Source organism: Cygnus atratus, chromosome 1 (genome assembly GCF_013377495.2).
Source record: "Cygnus atratus isolate AKBS03 ecotype Queensland, Australia chromosome 1, CAtr_DNAZoo_HiC_assembly, whole genome shotgun sequence".
NCBI lineage: Eukaryota > Metazoa > Chordata > Aves > Anseriformes > Anatidae > Cygnus > Cygnus atratus.
In genome coordinates, this window is record NC_066362.1 from 199,861,041 (window position 1) to 199,882,114 (window position 21,074).

Here is a 21,074-nt window from a genome sequence, read left to right on the forward strand (position 1 = left end):
AGGCAAAAACTTAAGTAAAATTAATAAAATCTTTTTTTTTTTTTCATGACAATCCTAAACAACATGATCAAACTAATGGGATTACAATTGAAGGGCATTTTTACAGTCTTAGCTTTGGAAGATGAAGTTTGCTGATTTAATGTATTAATTTTGTCATCCTAATTATAAACAAGAGGCTAATTCCAAAAATCAAAGGTTCATGCTTTCTTGTCTAACTGGTCTCTAGGCTTAGATGAAGGTTGGAGTAATCTCTGTGCTATTCCGTTGACTAGTAAAGTGATGTTAAATTCCCAGTTCCATAAATTGAAGATGTACTAACTGCTTCTGCCTCTTGATGACCATGGGGACTTCTATCTGCATTTGCCACATTTAATGTGTGTGTGTGTGTGTGTGTTTGCGTTTGTATGTGTGTGTGTATGGGGGGAGATTCTTCTGCTTACTATCTAAGGGTCTACTTGAGCATTTTTCATTTCATACTTTGGAAACTGATAGCAGCATTGTCTGTGTCCTGTCCTCCCCCCTCCCACCCCTTCTCCCCCCTCCCCTCCTCCCAAAAATAATGACAAGATTGAAAGATTGACTTTTCAGTGTCCCCATGAAAATCACAGAAATAATATGAAAGTGAGGAAAAGGCGAGCTCTAAAATATGTAGAGCTAACTACTTCTCATCTTGTTTTTCCACTTGTATCAAAATCCTGATTATTTTAACAGGTTCAGGAGAAGGTCACACAGCAAGATGATAATCTGCAGGGCTTTGGAATAGTAGCAAACCCATAAAACTTAATTTACATGGACAGTTGTGATATTAAAACCCCGGAGGACTGCAGTTTATAGGGCTGCAACAGAGCAAAGTTCTGTGTCTTATACCTTATGATTTTTGGAAAGGGAATGTAGTTTGTTTAATTATATCTTGACATTGCATCTTGGCACGAACAGAGTTGTAGAAAAAATAATGAATCTATATTACAGAAGCCCAAAGCGAGGTGAGATAAATACTGCCTATCAGTTCAAGTGATCTGGTAGCAGGCTTAAGTACTATGCTGAATTGTAAGGACAAAGCCCTGAATATTTTGATGGCTAAAGTGATTTTCCTAATGTTATTTTAAAACTCTCTCATATGTTGTAGAAATAATCTTAGAATAATTTGCTTCTGGCTACAGGACTAATTTGTTTTCAGTCAACACAAGCAACAAACTTGTTACCGTTGGAAAGAATTTCTTGAATAGCATTACAGAGATAATATGGCAATGTATATTCTCTGTCTTCTTTAAATTAGAACATCATTACCAAATTGATTGTACTATCTTCAGTGGCTTCACAGTCTTCCTCCACACTTAACTCTTTTTCTTTAGATTTATTTCTTGACTGAGATTGTTAATGGGTATTTCTGGAGAATTCACAGGTCTCCTCTTGCTACTGAAAGAATAATGCCAGTAGTGTCAATCTCAGAGACAGGCTGCAAGCTTTTACATCCTTGGTTTCCAAACTGTTAAATGCCATGTAAGCAAATTCATGGTGATATATTTGGAAACGTAAGTAGTACCAATATTCCTAAAAAACCTAGAAAACTGAAGCTGTTTAATGGAAAACTATAAGCATCACCTTAGAATGAAGCTGTCTGCTCAAACATGGTCTTAACAAGCTAATTGACCATATTATGAGAGTTGTGTTTTACTCCCTCCACTGTGATTAATAGACCAGTGGACAAAGTAAGGTTCTGAGGCCACTTTGTATATGGAACTTTGACTTGCTGACTGACTGAAAGTTGTGGGTTGTTTTATTTTTCTGTACAGCATAAGGTTATATCTCTGCTTAAAACAATTCTGTTTTGTTGTTGTTGTTTTGTTGTTCTTTTGTTTGTTTGTTTGTTTTGTTTTTCCAGCAACATATTCATAGTTGTTATGGCAATTTAGACATTGCATGTAACCAAATGGCTATTTCTTATGTCATGTCCTCCAGCCACAAGAGATGATGCTGTTTCGTTCTGTCATATCTGGTCCTTTATTTTACTTTGTTTTCATTTATTCAGTGGGTACTGACAGGACCAATGAAGAAACCATCTGCCTGTATGGGAATAAGTATTTTTCTGTCCTAGCACAGGCTTTGGATAATATAAAATGTAAGCTAGGCATGTGTTCTTACTCCATCTTCCCATCAGGTAAATAGGGTATGGCAGATTTTGACTACTTCCTTTCTAAATTTATTTTCTTAACAAGAAACTACCTCCTTTAAGAAAAGTGTAGGAAATAGGGAGTGCACAGTTCCTCTACAGTAAGGATATTTGCTTTATGCAACTACGTATACATGGCCCGTAAATAAGGGTCCAGTAAATGTACATGATAAGCATCTTTGTTGACTTGACATAATGACTCATTTCTTTTCCCATTACCCTCATCAGCATGCTTTCATTGGCATGATAAAAACATCTAGCCTTTTCTAGGTAGCTACTAGAAAATTTGTGAATTTACTGTAGCTTTCTTATATCAGAGTAATAGACCTGTACAGGTATTTTTAGATGGAAAAGAGAGACTATTTCTTTCTACCAAAGCACAGGGTGAGCAAGAAGGGTTTCAGTGTACCTTTACTCTTTCTTTACACTTTTTAAAATTCTGCTGTCCTCAGAGATGATCCAAATGCCCATCCATCAATCTTTCTCTAGAGTCAAAATTCTAACCAAATCTTTTTTTTTCATGTATTTCTTTTTTCATCATATTTAAGTCTGAAATTTTCTCTCAGAACTTTTTGGGGCCACAGTGGGACTTCTCATATGGTTTCAGAATACATATAGGGAATCTCAGTGGGTCTGTATTATGATAAGCACTTCTATCAGCTTGATGCTGTGGGAGTAGCTGCATTAGAAATATGAACAATTGGGTAGGTTGGTCAAATGAACACTGGAGTGCTCTTGAATACACTAGGTCTCTGAGCTACTTTACTCCACAGCCTAATGTTTAAACACAGAAAAAGTGGAAAAGTGAACATTTAAACTTCATATTCAGCTAGTGGCCCATGCTGGGGAAAAAGCAGACAGTTGTTCTGCTCACTCCTCCTCCCCCTAAACAGAAGTTTATACCTGTGTATTGACAATTGCCTATATATCGGGATTACATTGGAAAGGTTTTGGTAGCAGGGGGGCTGCAGGGGTGGTCTCTGTGAGCAGAGCCCAGGAACTGCCCCATGTCAGATCAGAGCCAGCTCCAGCCCACTCCAAAAGGGACCCATTGCTGGCCTGAGCCGAGCCATGAGCAACACTGGCTGGGCCTCCACGAGAGCAGAGTTAATGAAGGGAAAACCTGCTGTGCTACAGCATCTGGGAGACAGTGGTGAGAACTGAGAGAAGCAGCCCTGCAGCCCCAAAGGTGAGTGCAGAAGGAGGGCAGGAGGTACTCCAGGCACACAGCACAAGTTCCCCTGCAGTCTGTGGAGAGGTCCCTGGTGGAGCAGGCTGTCCTCCTGCAGCCCATGTGTCCCACATGGAGCAGATCTCCACGCTGCAGCCCGTGGAGGAGCCCCCGGTGGAGCAGGTGGATGTGGCCTGGAGGAGGCTGCGGCCCATGGAGAGCCCCCGCAGGAGCAGGCCCCGGGCCGGAGCTGCAGCCCGTGGAGAGGAGCCCACGCAGGAGCAGGGGGTCTGGGGGGACCTGCTGCCCGTGGGGGACCCGTGCTGGAGCAGTTTGCTCCTGGGGGATGGACCCTGTGGTACGGAGCCGTGTGGGAGCAGTTGTTGAAGAGCTGCAGCCTGTGGGCAGCCCCCGCAGGCTCAGTTCAGGAGGGACGGCATCCCATGGGAGGGACCCCACGTGGAGCAGGGGCAGAGAGTGACCATGATGGACCAGTGGAGATGAGACGTTGTGGACTGACCACAGCCCGCATTCCCTGTTCCCCTGTGCCACTTCGGGGGAGGAGGTGGAAGAACGTGGATTGGGGGAAGGCGGTTTTATGTTGCTTTATGGTGGTTTTATGTTGCTTTATGTTGCTTTAAGGTGGTTTTATGTTGCACGCGGCACTTGCAGGGCAAGCAGGCGATCAGGCCCAGTCAGCATGGGTTTATGAAAGGCAGGTCCTGCTTGACGAACCTGACCTCCTTCTATGACAAAGTGATGCGCTTGGTGGATGAGGGAAAGGCTGTGGATGTGGTTTACCTTGACCTCAGTAAGGCTTTTGACACCGTTCCCCACAACATTCTCCTCAAGAAACTGGCTGCTCGGGGCTTGGACTGGCGTACGCTTCGCTGGGTTAGAAACTGGCTGGATAGCCGGGCCCAGAGAGTTGTGGTGAATGGAGTCAAATCTAGTTGGAGGCTGGTCACTAGTGGTGTCCCCCAGGGCTCGGTACTGGGGCCGGTCCTCTTTAATATCTTTATCGATGATCTGGATGAGGGCGTCCAGTGCACCCTCAGGAAGTTTGCAGATGACACCAAGCTAAGTGCGTGTGTCGATCTGCTCGAGGGCAGGAAGGCTCTGCAGGAGGATCTGGATAGGCTGGAGCGATGGGCTGAGGTCAACTGTATGAAGTTCAACAAGGCCAAGTGCCGGGTCCTGCACCTGGGGCTCAACAACCCCAAGCAGAGCTACAGGCTGGGAGATGAGTGGCTGGAAAGCTGCCTGGCTGAGAAGGACCTGGGAGTATTGGTTGATAGTCGGCTGAATATGAGCCAGCAGTGTGCTCAGGTGGCCAAGAAGGCCAACAGCATCCTGGCCTGTATAAGAAGCAGTGTGGCCAGCAGGTCTAGGGAAGTGATTGTCCCCCTGTACTCGGCTCTGGTGAGACTGCACCTTGAGTACTGTGTTCAGTTTTGGGCCCCTTGCTACAGGAAGGACATGGACGTGCTCGAGCGAGTCCAGAGAAGGGCGACCAAGCTGGTGAGGGGTCTGGAGAACAAGTCTTACGAGGAGCGGCTGAGGGAGCTGGGCTTGTTCAGCCTGGAGAAGAGGAGGCTCAGGGGCGACCTTATCGCTCTCTACAGTTACCTTAAAGGAGGCTGTAGAGAGGTGGGGGTTGGTCTGTTCTCCCACGTGCCTGGTGACAGGACGAGGGGGAATGGGCGAAAGTTGCGACAGGGGAGTTTTAGGTTGGATGTTAGGAAGTACTTCTTTACCGAAAGGGTTATTAAGCATTGGAACGGGCTGCCCAGGGAGGTGGTGGAGTCACCATCCCTGGAGGTCTTTAAAAGACGTTTAGATGTAGAGCTTAGCGATATGGTTTAGTGGAGGACTTAGTGTTAGGTCGGAGGTTGGACTCGATGATCTTGAGGTCTCTTCCAACCTAGAAATCTGTGTCTGTGTCTGTGTCTGTGTCTGCTTTTAATTCTCACTGATCTAGTCTGCTAGTGATAGGCAATAAATTACGTTAACGTCCCTTATGCTGAGTCTGTTTTGCCCATGGCGATAATTGTTGAGTGTTCTCCCTGTCCTTATCTCAACCCTTAAGACCTTTTTCATCATATTTTCATCAGATGTTCTTTTGAAGAGTAAAGTGAGAGAACAGTGTGGTGGAGTTTAGCTAGTCATCAGTGTGAAACCACCACAGCTTAACAGGGTAATTTTTAAATGCTGTTTTTCTTGTTTAATGAAAAGCATTTAATGTGTTCCTGTCACCTAACTGTACCAGTTCATAATGTAAGTAGCTGCTCCTCAGCTAGTTAGTCTTGCTTCCACAAATCAGTCAATTTTAAGGTAAATTTATCTGAAACCTGCACAGGAATGAGACTAATTGCATCACTCAAGTACCAGTTCTACATTGATTATGAAGGGAGCACGGACAACCAGAGTTGAATATCACATTACTGTAGTACATGTTTGATGAGGAGAATCCCACTATGTACCCATGAGCAATCCCTAAGCTTATCAAACATTACTGGAAAATAATTTTGATTCATCAGCAATGAGATTATCCAGCCAGCACGCTACCATGGCTTAACTGTTCTGACCTTCAGTGAAGAAGACAGAAGAGATATTGGGGAAACACTAATTATAAATGACTGTCCTACTGGTTTTTTAATTTATTTTAACAAAGCTGTGTTAGACATAAAATATCATAGAGCACCCAGCATCCAAGCTGCTTTTCTTTTCGTTGCATTTCCTTTTAGTTGGCATTGGTATTCAAAGAAAAAAAGGATGGCTACTGTGAGCACCACCCACTTTGACAGAACAAGCTTTTGGGCTGTTTGTATAGACAGATTTACCTAAAGGGAAAAGGAGATCTATATGTAAGTGATCAGAAATACATTTGGTACTTAACTATAGTTTAAAGTCATGTAATTACTCATTTACTTCTCCAACCTCTTCCATTTCTGGAATGAACCTGCTTCACAATCTCGAGAGCTTGCTCATTGCTTGAAGTCATGCCAATAAAAAATTGAGGTGAACCTGCTTCTTCACTGGGCCATGCAAAAACTTAATTTGAGCAGAAACTATAAATTTATGGACAACCTACATTCTCTTTGTTGGTGTCAGAGAAGTAGTCATCTTCAAAACACAAAGACTTTTTGTCCACTCTGTGTTCCTATGGTAACTACAATAATTGTTTACCTGGAAAAGCAGTATTGGGGATTTGTAATTTCAAGCTGCATACCAAACATATGATTCTTTTTTGTTACTGATGGGTTTACTTCTCTCTCTCTCTCTCTTTTTTTTTTTTTTTTTTTAATCTCCTTCGATGCTCTACAGGAAGGAGAAAGGCTGAAATTATTTTGTGTCTATGTCTCTTGTGTCTTTTGCAAGTTATCCTTCCCAGCTGATGTTTTGCACATAAAGAGCTACAAAGAAGGAGGCAGAGCTGGCTCCAAGTCACTTTCTGTGGTAGGTGGACTGCCAAGCAGCCACGTGCTGATTCTAGTCTGTGTTTCTGCTGGAGCAAGACTGTTTTGTGCTACGTATTTCCCAGTCTTTTGCCAACCTCCTTTGTTCATGGAGGGAATGGGAATCAAACCACAGTGTCAGCGGGAGGAATTAGCTGGCCAAGAATAGCTAGAAACAACAGTGCTTCAGCTGATATTCACCAGTGGAGTGACTAGTATGTATCACTGCAGTGATGTTTTGCCACTTTCATTTGGAGGACAGTTTTGTTCACGTGAAATTCATCATGTTTTTATTCTGTTATGTTTGTTTCCGTGCAGGGTAGTCCCAAGGGTGTCTCTTCAACCAAAGGGTGGTTCTCAACAATGGAAATAAAATTCGTCTGTAAAAACATTGTGTATCTCTGATATTAATATGTCGTATTTGAGCAAATTTTGGGTACTGTGATGAACAAAGTTCCCATGGAAGAACCAGTTTCAGAGCCTCCACCTCCTCTGCTCTGTTTTCATATGAATCAATTACAATGGCAAAGATCTTATCTCATTATGAGTAGTTTTGGTGGCTTTGCAAGATCAAAAATCCTGTACTCGTTGTCTCTCTGCTGTTCAGCAGAAGATGCCAGTCTGGAGTGCAGATGTAAACAGTGGTGAGTTCAAAACCCCGCAGGAACCTACCAGTTGAGTTTCACTCACTCAATACTCTACTCTCACTGCAGAGCAATGATAGCGTATCACATGGCAGCATAATTGGAGGTTTCACATTCCTCCAACCTTATTAGAAGCACTCTCCCACTCAGATCTGAACTCACTGAGTAGAAATAGGAGAACCAGTTTCAGATTTTGAATGACACTTTTTTTATTTTTATTTTATTATTATTATTTTTTTTAATGGAGAGTCACCTTCATTTCTGCAAATTTCAGTACTGAAGTCTATCTATACCCCAAACTCCCATTTTAATGTTTCCATTCTGATTGCCTTTAACTAAGATCCTCATACATCAGTTTTAAGTCTTTTTTGTCAAGGGCACTGGAATCCTTTGGTGGAAAACAATGATGGGAATTGCCTCTGAGATGGTAGCTAGACATAAAATGCATACATGTTTAACATAAAGATGTGGAAAATAATAGAGAAAGCAGAAGAAATCACATAAATGTCATCACTTAAAAATTAATTTTACAAAATTGAACATGTTTACAGCAAAATAACTTCATAGAGACCTTGAGTAATAGGAATAATAGCTTTATTCATAAAGGTAAAATGTAAGTCAAATTTCCTCAGTTGGAGTTACTGACCCTGAATTAATATGAATCAGAGAGCGCTATTGCTGTGAAAGTTCTACTCATTTTGGCAAATGCTTCCACTTAAGACATGAAATGGAAAGAGCAAAGAAGAAATTAAAGGGAGGACATCTAGAACGATGCCATAGAATAAATTCAAAAAATTGTGTTAGATTTATATTCAGATGTCCTGCAAACTAGTTTAATTCTCTTAAATAATGATTTATAGGCAAATCTGGGGGCATCTTTTAGTTGCATTTGACACATCCCATTACTCGCTGAAATCTCTGTAGACATGTAAAAGTTTGTGCTTCTCTTTTACACTATTCTTGCATGCATGCTTCTCAGAGGTCTGTATTCTGGTCTTATTCTCCCATGCCCTGTTTTCTAATAATGGACACAAGAGGCAGACCAAAAAAGGACATATACAGACACCTCCAGTCTGCAAGCATAAGGATACTTACCCAAGGACTGCGTAACGCTGAAGGAGTTTCACAGCCAGGCTCAGTCTGGGATTTCTGAGTCTTCTCAGATACTAAGAGCTGGGCCATTTCCTTGCACAGAACTAGAACAGTCTTGGCAGCATTGGGCATTTCAGTTCCTCATTTACACCTACGCACAGCCAAGAGCCAAAAATTACTCATAGATTCCTTAAATGCACACCAGCATAACACAGATATCCTTATGAGGAATAGGTACCCCTCAGAATCTGAGAAGAGAAGCAGGCACATCTTAATGCCTCTTTCTTCATCACCCTAAAAGAAATGTTTAAGGTAGGTCAAGTGAATTGCACACTACAAAAACCTATTTCTCCATATTTAGCCTAAAGAGAACACAGAGTTTATTTGCAAGTCTCTACCAAATAGACATATAAAGCCAGACCATAACTTTCCTTGAGGTTTGAAGGGCAACACGAAATAAGGATTCTGAGAGTAGCACCCTTATTATGCACTGGCAGACTACTATTTTCTTTTACAATGTGTTGTATAGCATAATTTGCATTTTTAATATCTCCTTTTACATTGTAGACTTGCCATTCATATACTTTCCTGGGAACCAATAATAATTATGTTGATTTTAATTATGTCAGAAACTATGTGTGTGCTAGATTGATAGATTCCCACCTTGCTCCATCTTCACCTCCTTTTCTAGTAGGGAGTAAATAGTGTTTTTTTGATTAGGTTATACATATATAAATAAAAACATATTCTTATTATGCTTATGCTTATATTACAGACAACTTTGTAGAAAAACAACATCTGGCTCATCTTCACAATCTCACCTTCTTGTCCACACTCTGTCTTTGTGCCACCAGTGTCCCACAGGTTTATTAATTCTGGAACTGAAGAGAATTCAAATTAATAGTCCTTCAGCCTCATTGCTTTTAGTCTTAGAGTGGTGGAGTGGTTAGAATGCTCTTTGAAGATACTGATCATACCTGGAGACTTCATACTTTTTATACCCCTGTGATTTGCTGTATTGATGAGCTCCTCAGAATGCAGTTTCAGAACGTGTGCAGATTTGCCTAATGTGTTACTGTCTATAGGTGCTACTGCTGCAGAAATAATGAATGTTACTAGTAGTGGGCTCAGAAAATGTAGTCATTGTATCTCCTCATCCAGGTACTGATATGCTTATTTTTTACTGATGATGTTACAAAGTGGCACAGGAAGCTTTCATTTTATGTACTTTTAAAATAGTGTCAGAATAAGAGGGAAAAAATTCCTGGCAGGGAAAAACTAATCTACCATCAGTTGAAAAAACAGTGACTACTTTTATGGGTTCTGTAAAATGGTTGATAATGAAGGGAAGGGAGGATGGGAAGGAAGAGAGCAAAGGGAAAAAGCCTTATATATTTGTATTTATAGGGAACCCATTTAAAAGGTCAGTGTGAAGCATTAAGAATATAAGTGCCATGGCCACCCCCATCCATTCTGTTTGCCTCTTTTAATCCTTGATCCAGCTGCTCCAAACATCTGGCACAGTGAACTCTGACTCTGGGCTCTGACTCACGGGGAGTCCTTGGGGATATGTGTGTGGGAGCTGCTTTGCATCCAGTGTCGCTGCATCCATGTGAATCTGTGTGTTCTGCTCGTGTGGGGATCCTCTCCCTCACCTGCTGCGGCCACCCACCATCATCCCAGCCAGCTGGGTGTCTCCATTACCAATGAGAGGTGGCTGCTTTCTGACTCCTTCATCACACACACGGTCCCTGGGAGACCAAGAACTGCTGTGACAGTCCAGCTGAGCAACAGCATCTCCCCTTTCTGGAGATCCCCAACACTGCTTCTTTCCAGGAATGCTGTGCACTGGAATTCCACTTTGCTCCCCTTCCCCTTCTACAGACCCATCCTTCCCCTCCTTTTTCTGATCTGTGCCTTCTCTATAGATATCTGCCCCTTCTCTATAGGTATCTGGTCTGTATTTTAATCTGTCTCCAGCCTGAAATTGCTGAGTTTCCATTAATTTCACAGCTTGTGCTTTTTTGGGTGGGAAGACGATGTCTGAGAACAGCATAGGTGTGGGGATGAGGAAGAAGGATGCTCCTTCTTCATCACCTGACCAGGGCACTAGCAGGAGTTGGAAGCCCTTGTAACTAGTGAGCTCTCCCCTCTCATCTAACCTACCCCCATACCTTCAAGAGGCAATCCCCCAAAGTCCCCGGGAGCTGAGTAGGGGGAACAAACGGCTGGAGCCACATGCACACATGCTCACAGTACCCTCTGCTTTAAGGACTGGCTGCTGCCAGGGTGTCAGTGGCAGCAAGAGCCAGGAAAGCTGGGGGAAAATATGAAGCAGGTGCTGGCTGATGGGCTCCCAGCCAGTCCCAGGCTGGGATTGAAGGAGGATGTGAAGGAGAAAGAGGCCAGGCACCGCACCTGGTAAGCACAAATGGGATTACTATCCTTCACCCCTTGGGATGAAAGGACCAGTCAAGCTGGGAATCTGGTGTTAGAGAGACAGCAGTAAAGAGATCACAGAGGATTAGGAGCATAGATGGAGCCATAGCAAGACAATCCCTCTTCCCCTGCTCCCCAACAACTTTATCAAAGTTACCCCAGCTGGGCAGAGGTGCAGCTTGGATGTGTCAGTGCAGTCACCCTGGGGGAGCCATGTCAAGCAGCAGCCAGGATTTAGGTTATTCAGTATTCATTAAAAAAAAAAAAAAAAAGATAATATTTTAAGCAGCAACCCAAAGAGGGGGGAACCAGCAGGGAGTGTCAAGCTGTGGTGCAGCGGCAAAGAATGGCTGTTAATTCTCGAAAATGGATGCACGAGCTAATCCTCCCCTGCAAATGCAGCCTCATAAATGGTCGGACCCAGCAGCCTTTTAAATGCCAGATCAGCTCTTACTTAAATGGCATTTTGCTTTATTATTTATTTATTTAACTTTTATTTATTTATTTACTAAGAATAACTTTGAATTAAGAGATGATCTCTGTCCGGCGTTGTGTTGCGATGGTTTGTTGCCGTTTGCCGCTGCTGCTGCGGGAGTGCTGGGAGGTGATGAGTTTGTCAGGGCTCAGGCCACCTAGGACCCCTCCCACACCCACACCCATACCCACACACCCAAAATCCCCCCAAAACCATCGTGCCCGACCCTGTGCCGGGGGTCCCTGCTCACCCCGGGCAGCGTGGTGTAGCCGGTGGGAGAGGAGCGGGACGGCTGAGTGTGAATCAGAACAGGAGCCGGGGTGTGTAGGGCTAAGACGTGAGGAGGAGGAGAGAGGGAGGGAGGAAGCTTTGGGAGGATGCAGGGATGCTGGAAGGGAAGGTAAAGCCTCAGCCGGCTCCAGGAGGGAAGGGCTAACCGAGGAAAGGTGCATGTGTGGGGAGCTCGTAGTTAGCAGGGCAGGGAGGTGCTGAGGGTTTTTTTGGGGGGAGGTGGGGAAGCAGAAGGGATGGAGGGCGCCGAGCTCGGGGGCAGAAGGTAGGCGACGAGGAAACCCACCCATGCAGCTGCAGGAACGGTCCCAGGGATGCTGGCTGCGGAGGCAGGGGGCTGGCAGGGAACGGCAGAGCCCGGGGGTCCAGGGAGCGGGCTCCGGGGGGGGGGGGGGCGGGAAGAGGAGCTGGACAAGATGGGTGCAAGTGGCTTCTGCTGTGGGGACGAGCGGGGGCAGTCCGGGGGTGGGGAGAGGAGCAGGGGGCGCATCCCTCCGGCAGGGCTGGCAGCCCCGGCTGCCCTTGGCCGGGGCACCGCTCCTCGTCTCGCCGTGCCCGGTGCTGTCGCCCTGCAGCCAAGGCAAGGAAGGGAGAGGGCAGCTTGCCCTTCTAGTGGCACGTAGCTCTTCCTTTGTGCTTGGTACAAGTGGGTGGGTGTGGAGGGGGTCGATGCTCTCGCAACCCCCTCTGTCCCCTTGCCAAGGAGCAGCAGGCAGAGCCCAGGACTGGCAGGCTGCTCGCTTTCCTAGAGGGATCTGTGCCACTTGGTGGCACTAAAAAGTTGCTCTGGAGCCCGGCTCTCTCCCTGCGAGCCCCCTGCCCTCCTCCGCCCCCCCAGCCTCGCAGGTGCAGGAGCCACCGTGTAGCGCGGTCCCCGAGGGGAGGCAAAACTTTGGCGGAGTGAATTCCCTAAAACCCCGCCGAGACTGCAGGGGTGAGCTCTTCCCCTCGACTCGGTTTAAAACAGACAAACAGACCCTCCCGAAGAAGGTCTCGCCCTTTTTTTTTTTTTTTTTTTTTTTTTTTGGTAATGGTGTTCGGAGCCGAACGCCTGGCAGGAAAGGAGGGGTGCGGCAGGGAGGTGTCCGCTTTATGGGGGGACTTTGCAACCTTCCGAGCACCTGGAGAGATCTCCCTGCGGGGCAAAAGGCAGGATTAACCCCTTATAAATGCAGAGGTTGCTGCCGTCTAGAAGTGAAGAGGGGATGAGGTGTTTAAGCCGGTGGGTCAAGACGCAGCAAGTATTTTGGCTGACCAAGGCTGTGGTGGCAGAAAGCAAAGCCCCATCTGTTGTTTCATTGTTTGTTTGTTTATTCCTCCTCCTCCTCACGCCTCTCGCTCCCCCTCCTCCCCCCTTAAATCCAGGGACCATTCACGCCTCTTGCAAATGAGACTTGGGCGATGCTGAGCGAGCAGCGTGTTGCATGGCGTGTGTGTGTGCATGCATGCGCGGGGGAAGGATTCGCGGTGCTCAGCGTTTGCCTGTGATCAGAAGAAAACAGGATGTGCCCATAGCTGGAGGAGTGACAATGCTAGCCGAGTGGGGCTCACCTGCTGGTGATCTTTGCAGAGGCATTTGAGGATTATTCAGCTCCAGAAGATCTGTTGCGAGGAATGCTATCTCTGCCGTGGCTGAAAATAGGAGGTGCCTACCTCTACCCGTCTTGATTGCTGCCACCGAAAGGACTGCTTTGCCGCCACCGTAGGAAAGAACGATTGCTCCCACCGACAAGGTAATGCTGCGGGGTGGGAGAAGGGATTTGTGAACCCCCGGTTGCGGACAGAAACCCTGTGGATGCAGGAGGAACTCTTTCCCCTCCCTCCCTCCTTCCTGCTATTGCTCCGTGCCCTGGTTGCCGGAGGACAAGCAAGGCTATTGAGGGGCAAGCAAAGCAGCCTGTGGGGCACACCTCCAGAGGCTGCTGAGGCACCTGGAGGTTGGGGCACTGGAGGGCAGTGGGCACTGACCCCTCCCGAGGAGTGCGGTGTATGTGGGGCAGAAGGAGATGGGGGTGCTGCAATACCTGGGCTTGGTGATGCATGTGGTATATCCCTTCCATTCACCGGTGGGGATTTGCCTTGCCAGAAGGGGAGAATGGAAATGGGATGTATTTGTTTTTCGGAGACAGCCAGGCTGAGCCCATCCGTGGACTTTTCCGTGTGACCTTGGGACAAATCACTTTGGCTCTGCTCGGCAACTCCCGTCTGCTTCTCATTTAATAATGAGAGCTAATGCCTCTGTGTGCAAAAATGATTCATTAAGGACTGAGTGTGACACCACTGGGGAGACAGAGACCTAAGAACCGGTGTGCATGCACACATATACGTGTGCATGCCCAGCCACACAGTCGTAGCAGCGCAGGTAGCTATTCCGGGAGTTAACCTTGTCCAATAGTTTCCTCTCCGACTCAGCTCTGAGCACCCAATGCATTTATAACAAAAAGTGGTTCTGCAAAACAACAGTGACCGCCGTGGCATTTTTTAACCACTGGTTGATTTTCAGATTATTTTTTTTAACCGCTTTCCCAAAAAAAAACCTCCGGCGAGGTGAGCGGTGGTGCTGGTGCTGCTCAGCACCATGGACAGAGCCGGGGCAGGCGCCCGCCCCGCCGGGCGCCCGCAGCCCGCAGCAGCGCTGCCCCGCACCCCGGGGCTCCTTCTCTCTCTTCGTGCCACTGCCATTCGACCTCCCTCCCCCTCGACCAGGGCTTTCCGGTAGGCAGGGGTGGCTGGGAGTTGAGGGGCGACGGAGCGTTTTGTTTCTGCTAGTCCTAAGAACAAAGCGGGAGGACCAGCTTGAAAGCAGTGTCAGAGGACTGTTTTGAAAATACATCACTTTAAGCAATCCTAAAATGAGAAAGTGTATAATGAACTTAACTGCTGGGTTCTTTTCATTCTCTACATCTTTATTATTATTATTATCACAGTATTCCTAAACATCTCTATCACACACTAACATTTTGCACATTCTCAAAGACTTTAACTACATGCTAATATTTATGCTATGTGATCAGGGACGCCAGCGTTAATCACTATTTCAACTGATCAGAGAATATTTATTGTGTCTCTATATAGGTTCTTTGTTGTTTTATTTGCCAGCCAGTGTATCGTTGTCTTTTTGTTTGTTTGTTTTATATAGTGGTAGTACTGGAATGCCACTCCAATGATACTCTTGTTGTGACTTGCTAGAAGATAGAAGTTCTTATGTTTTTTGGAATTGCTATTGCTTTTCCTTGATCACTTCCTCCAGATCATACAGTTTTGCTAATTATTAAAATGTCTAGGAGTACAACTGAAATCACACCAGAGCTATTAGTTTCTGTGTCATATGGTATAGCAGTAAGAAGTAGTATATTTAGCAGAATTGCAGGGATCATTGCAAGTTTTGCTGTGATGTTAAGCACCTACACATTAGAAAAAAAAATGTTTCATTAACCAGAAAGTGTGTGTGCATGTGAGAATATGGGGAAGAACTTCCTGGGATTGCTAAGGATCTTGCTGATAATTATAGCTTTCTATGTTTATTATCTATGAAGGCATGCATGAGATCTGCCCACTAGTCTGCTATTTTCTGTGGCTGCTCTGACCAAATGGTTAGAAATCTTCTGTGCTGCTTAGTTTCCTTCTATATCTAAGTGGAATTGCTGAAAACTGTTTCATAGTCTCTCCTGTTGTATAAGGCTGTTTCTTTTGTCAAAGGGCTTGATCCAAAACCTGCTGGAATTCATGGAGCTGATTTTTTTTATTTTTATTTTTATTTTTTAGTGAATGGAAAAGTTGAGTGGCAGTTGCAGTCTCAAAACATATCAGTGTGTTCATATACATGTTTTGCAACTAAAGACTATTAGAGTGCATCAGGTTTTGTGTGAACAAATGAAATTAACTCTGAGTAATGTGTGTGGGACCTTCTGCAGTTTGAACCTTTCTATAGCATAGGGAACAAGGTTGCGAGAATAGTTTGAACCCAATGCTTAGTGTTTGCAATGCCAATAGTCAGAAGAATTGAGCAAAAGCTTAGCATCCTAAATGTACACTGTTTGCTCACATTGTTCCCTGTTGAGAAGAGCTGAGAGGTCTTTCTACTTATATAATCACTTTTCTAAGGTTGTTCCATCTTCTGTCTCCCAAAGATCTTCACTGCAAGAAAAGTGGCAGGGCTGACCCTGGACCAGTAAGTCAGTTGCTGCCTGCTTTGTCTTCTATGATGATGGAACCTGGTTTAGTTCCTTGGGATATATTGATTTAATTCATATCTATGCCTATATTGACATTTATTATCTCACATCTGATGGCACAAAATTAATTGCATTGTGTGCTGTAAATGAATGCCTGGAAAGCCTTTCATTGTCAGGTACATGGTTGTAGGCTATATATACATAGCCTATAAGTAAATCTGTCACTGCAAATCAATGAATTTTGGGACCATAATTTTTTGTGATTTTTCTGATTGGGAAAATCCTTTAAAGAGACGTTAAACTTAGGTATTTTTTAACAGATGATTAATCAACAGCATTCTTCATGTGTTTAGCATGGAGCATATTTCCAAGTGCTTTCCTGGATCGGGCCTTGAGTTCTCATTTCATCACAGCACTGTTCTGTGGTTCAATAATCTGGAATTTTATTTTTATTATTTATATCTACCTGAAGATTTAGAGACTCTGAACGGCAGATTATAAGCTTACAAAAATGTAATCAATAAGAAACCTGAAAGAAAGTATTGATCTTTTGCTCCTTCTTTTTTTCCTGATACAAAATACCTGAAATCAAAACCTCCCTTTGCTGAGTTTGTATTTTACATAAAGAAACCACACAGCCAAAAGAATTCACTGTAAAAAAGACAGGTCCTTCACTCTGGGGTCACTAGTGGGCGCTGCTATAATAACGTAAGTCACTGGAAAGGGTTTCATTCTTAAGGTTTAAACAGTTAGACCTGCTGTAGTAGAAGACCTTATGAAAAGTCAGATGTGCCCCATGTATAAACTCTCAGGCACGTACATAGTGGAAATTAGCCCTCTGTGAACTGCTGTGGGATTTTTTATCAAATTTTAATTAACACAGTTAGATATTAGGGCTCTTTTGTTTGTTTTGGTCTGTTCAGACTGTAATTATAAATGGACTTGCATTTGAGGTTGAAATAAATCATTTTAAGAATTAGATGATCTTTCATGGAATATTACAGATGCTCATTTTCTACTTGGTTAAACCTCAACATGAAGTAGCTGGAAGTCTGCCCTAAAGGAACAGCTGAGAATTTCTCCTGACAGAGACTGGCATAAAGTTTTTCCTGCCAGGGAGAGCAAAGGTTAGAGGAATGTGTTGAATGCTTCATCATATCCGTGTCTTCAGTCACCTGAGTAGCCCTTAAATTTTCAACTAGAGCAAGAGTACACAAAGACCAGATAGGCAGAATTATGTTTTGACCTTAACATTTCCACAGTCGTTCCAAGTGTGAAGCTAGTGCAGCAAAGGACTGAGACTCAAGTGTCTGTCAGCTATTGTTATAGCATGTGACTTCAAGAATAGTTTATAGCTAGATCCATAGCTGAAATGTGATAGGAACCTTGATACACCAGTAATTAAGTGCCTGATTCCATTTTGTCTGTCTTTCAGTAAATTAGTAGTAACTCCCTTGATGCTGAACAGTGTGAAAAATAAGTTTGACCCTAAATGCTGTGCATGTTGATTTGCTTGTCCACCAATGAAAACAAGTAAATGCAGGTAAATCATTAATTGGGAAACAATTTCTACTACTTTATGCATGTGTTTAAGAGTTCTTTGTCTATGATGCTGTTGATAACACTGTTCTCAATCTGAAGTCTATAGCATGCGAAACTCCCTTTAAGGTTTAAGGAAACTCCTTTTAACTCCCTAATATTTAACACAGGAATTATATTTAAGCTTCTGAAGTTTTTACTTCATTTTGTGTTAGTAATCATACTGCTTGTAATAATAAGCTTCCAGGAGGAGGAAAGAATGGAAATCAAAATGTGGAATGACTTGTATGTGATTCTCTGGGAATAAGATGGCAGTACAATTGTACATTTGAACAGATAGATCCCTTGGCCATCCTCTTTTCAGGGAGGAATGGAGGAGTTCTCCAGGAAATGTAATTTGTGTGCTTAGTCTATTAACTCACTGCTCAGCCATCTTTTGTCCTAGAATGCGATACATTACCTAACTACCCTTGTGGCACCTCTGGCATATCCAGTGATATCTAGGGAAGAATGACAGGCAATGGGCACAAACTAAAATACAGGAAATTCAGTTTAAATATAAGAAGAAAACAAACAAACAAACAAAAAAACCCTCCTTATTTTCAGTGTGCTCAGACACTGGCTGCCCAGAAAAACTGGGGAGCCTCCAACCTTGGAGGTATTCAAAACCTGAATGGGCATGACTCTGATTAACCTGCTTCAGCTGAACTTGCTTTCATGAGGTTAGATGGACCAGATGATCTCCAGAGGTTCCTTCCCACCTCAGCCATTCTGTGATTTTTAGGATTATGAGAGCAAGAGTAAGACCACAGAACCAGATCTCTATTATACAAATGCAAATCCATAGTAACTTAGTAGGCTCACTTAACCATGTCCGTAGCAATTCCAGGTTGTTTCACCACAACATGAAAGCCCACAGAAGACATTGACTTTAGATACTTTGGAGTCCTAAGCCTAATACTACATAACATAAGTAGTTTGCTTGGTGCAATTAGTAACAACATTGAAAATCTCAAGTAAATTGAATTTCAATGTAGTACAGCAGGGTACGAGAAGACAGTTCATTAATTCTGGAGCTACTCCAGTCAGCATCTGGCCCCTTCTTTTCCCTTGGATGCCATGGAGTGGAAGGATTTTTTTGCTTTTAGGACTTGCTCTTGGGCCCTAGGAACTCCTTAGCCCTGATATCTGCTGTTATTGTTGAACTAGAATTATAAAGGAGACCTTCAGCTTTACTTCATTCTTTATCCTGTAGTTTTATACTGATAGATACAACAGTGGACAGAGAAGAGCAAACAGCTGTTCTTTGGAGTGAAGATGATAAAAATGTCCCCGCCCTCTCTTTCCCATATACCCTGTATAGAAATTGTTTAACCTAAAGATATAAGTCCAAGGACAGTATTAGTAAACCTGACCAGAATCCTTGGAATGTGTGCTGTAGAATTAAAATGGTGGATGAGGACTGGATTCTTTTTGAGTCATAAGCTCACTCCACCCCACCCAGTCTCTCTCTATTTGTGCATATGCAGCTGCATAGGCAGCTAGGTTATAAAAAGACATCTAATTGTATATCCAGTTATAGTCTGAGGCAGGGCTAACTTTTGATCTCAATATAGTCATGCTCTGTACATGTAGCTTTAATTTGAAGAGCTCAGAAAATTAAGCATCCATGTTTTAAATAGCAGAGTACTACGTCTGTTAAAATGCTAATAAGTTAATAAATATTTAAAAGATTTTAATAAAGTGATAAAACATTAAATTACTTGGAGGTATAGGAATTTAATAGCTATGATATTGTACAAAGATACGCACTGTCATTCATGCTTTAGACTGTTTACAAATTATGCAGTGTTGTCTTCAGAGCCACAGGACAAACAACTGGAATACATAAGCAGTAGTTATATTCTGTAATTAGAGACTAATTAACCTGAATTGAACTGCTGTTATTCCACAGTGGCAAGGGGTTGCAGTATTGATAAGCCAGCTCTTCACAAACAAACAAAAAAAAAACCTGTTGACGCATTCTACAGTTTTCTTAACCCTATGTCATTATTATCACTTTTTTTTTTTTCTAGAAATTAATATTACATGAACTTATTAATATTGCAATTAATATTACAAGACCATTTCTATGCAATGTTTTTAAAGATTTGGATTTCATTTAGGAATACTCACTGAAACTATTGCATGATGCCCTCTGTGTAAATATTTTATAATCTATAGATGTCAAGGTACAATAACAACTAAACAAGGCTAACCTCAAGCAGAAAATTGTTTTTAGATTTCACTTTCTCATCTTTAGAATCAGGAAGATTTTCATTGTGGTACTGTATTGAATGATCTAGCTGCAAGTGGTAAATTCAAGATTAAAATCCTGCCAGATTTTGAACCTTGGAAGAAGCAGCAGCAGATTTCCCATGGCAAAGGGTTTCTTTCATTTTGCAACATCTGAGCACTGTCAGAGTCATGTTAATGGATTATAAATGACTAGTGGATCTGAAATGTATCAAAACTCCTATATTCTTTTTTATTACATTAGAAAGATTTATGTGAGTAAAACTGAGATCAGGCTCTGTCCCAGGATTTTGCAGCTTTTTTTTTTTTTTTTTTTTTCCCAATAATGAGACTGGGCATGCAGTTCACTAACTAGCTCAGCATCTTCCAAGATTTAAGAGTGTGCTCAACTTTCTGTACTGCCAATGGATCCACTGGTAGGAGTAGAGCAACAGACGATACTTTAATGTGGTCAGTGATCAAGACCTGGTCAAACTACTGTTTAAGCACTACATTTAAAATGAGAAGCAGACTATTGTAAATCCACTGCTAGGTACAGAACATTTTCAAGTACATTTTCAAGTTCCATTAATCACAATTTTTTGCTGATTTAAAATCAGTAAAAAAAAAAAATCAGCGAAAATCAGTGAAAAAGATTTCACTCTGATTTGCTGTTTTAGAATTGGAAAGAATCTGTTGTTCCTCTGCTGAAACATTCACTGCTGAAACAAACACAAATATTAATGAAGACATCAGTTTTCTTAATCTTAACTTATTTTAAAAGATCATTGGTTTCATGTTGAGGCTGACAAAAAACAACAACGACAAAAAACACATTTTCAGATTGGAAGAGACATATTCTTCTTTTCTTAACGTATTTCAAGAAAGGCTTTATTTAAGAGTAGAAGTTTCCTAGTGCTGTAGTTGATAACATGGTTCAAGGTACATTAGTGTGATATATGCATTTGTGAGATAATAAACACCTGTAAATAAAGAGGGCTGTTTTCAAAGACACGCATTAGGTGTGGTAGCATCTTTCTTCTTTGGAATGTAATACTTGTCTGTCTTTTGAGCTTGTGAAAATGTTTCACAAAAGAGTTTTTAAACAAGAGTGTCAAAGAGAGAGACACTGGTTTATAACAGCAGAAGTACAAGCCTAAGACTGTGAAACACTGAAGTATAACAAAGTTTTCCAACTTGAAAAATGGTGGAAAGAAATGTATTACAGTCATTGACAGCAGTAGGAATAAGTACAACTTTAGAACAGATTACAAAGCTGACTTTATTGCTAATTTTAAAGCTCTTTCTCTTATTTATTCATTTTTGAAGGTTATGAGGATTATGAT

At 42.9% G+C, this 21,074-nt stretch overlaps 1 protein-coding gene across 1 annotated transcript in view; it reads left to right on the forward strand.

Annotated features, from left to right (window-relative positions):
- Nucleotides 1–21,074, forward strand: part of CTSC (cathepsin C) — a 770,970-nt gene that overhangs the window by 392,749 nt on the left and 357,147 nt on the right. The gene's annotated exons all lie outside the window — the stretch shown is intronic.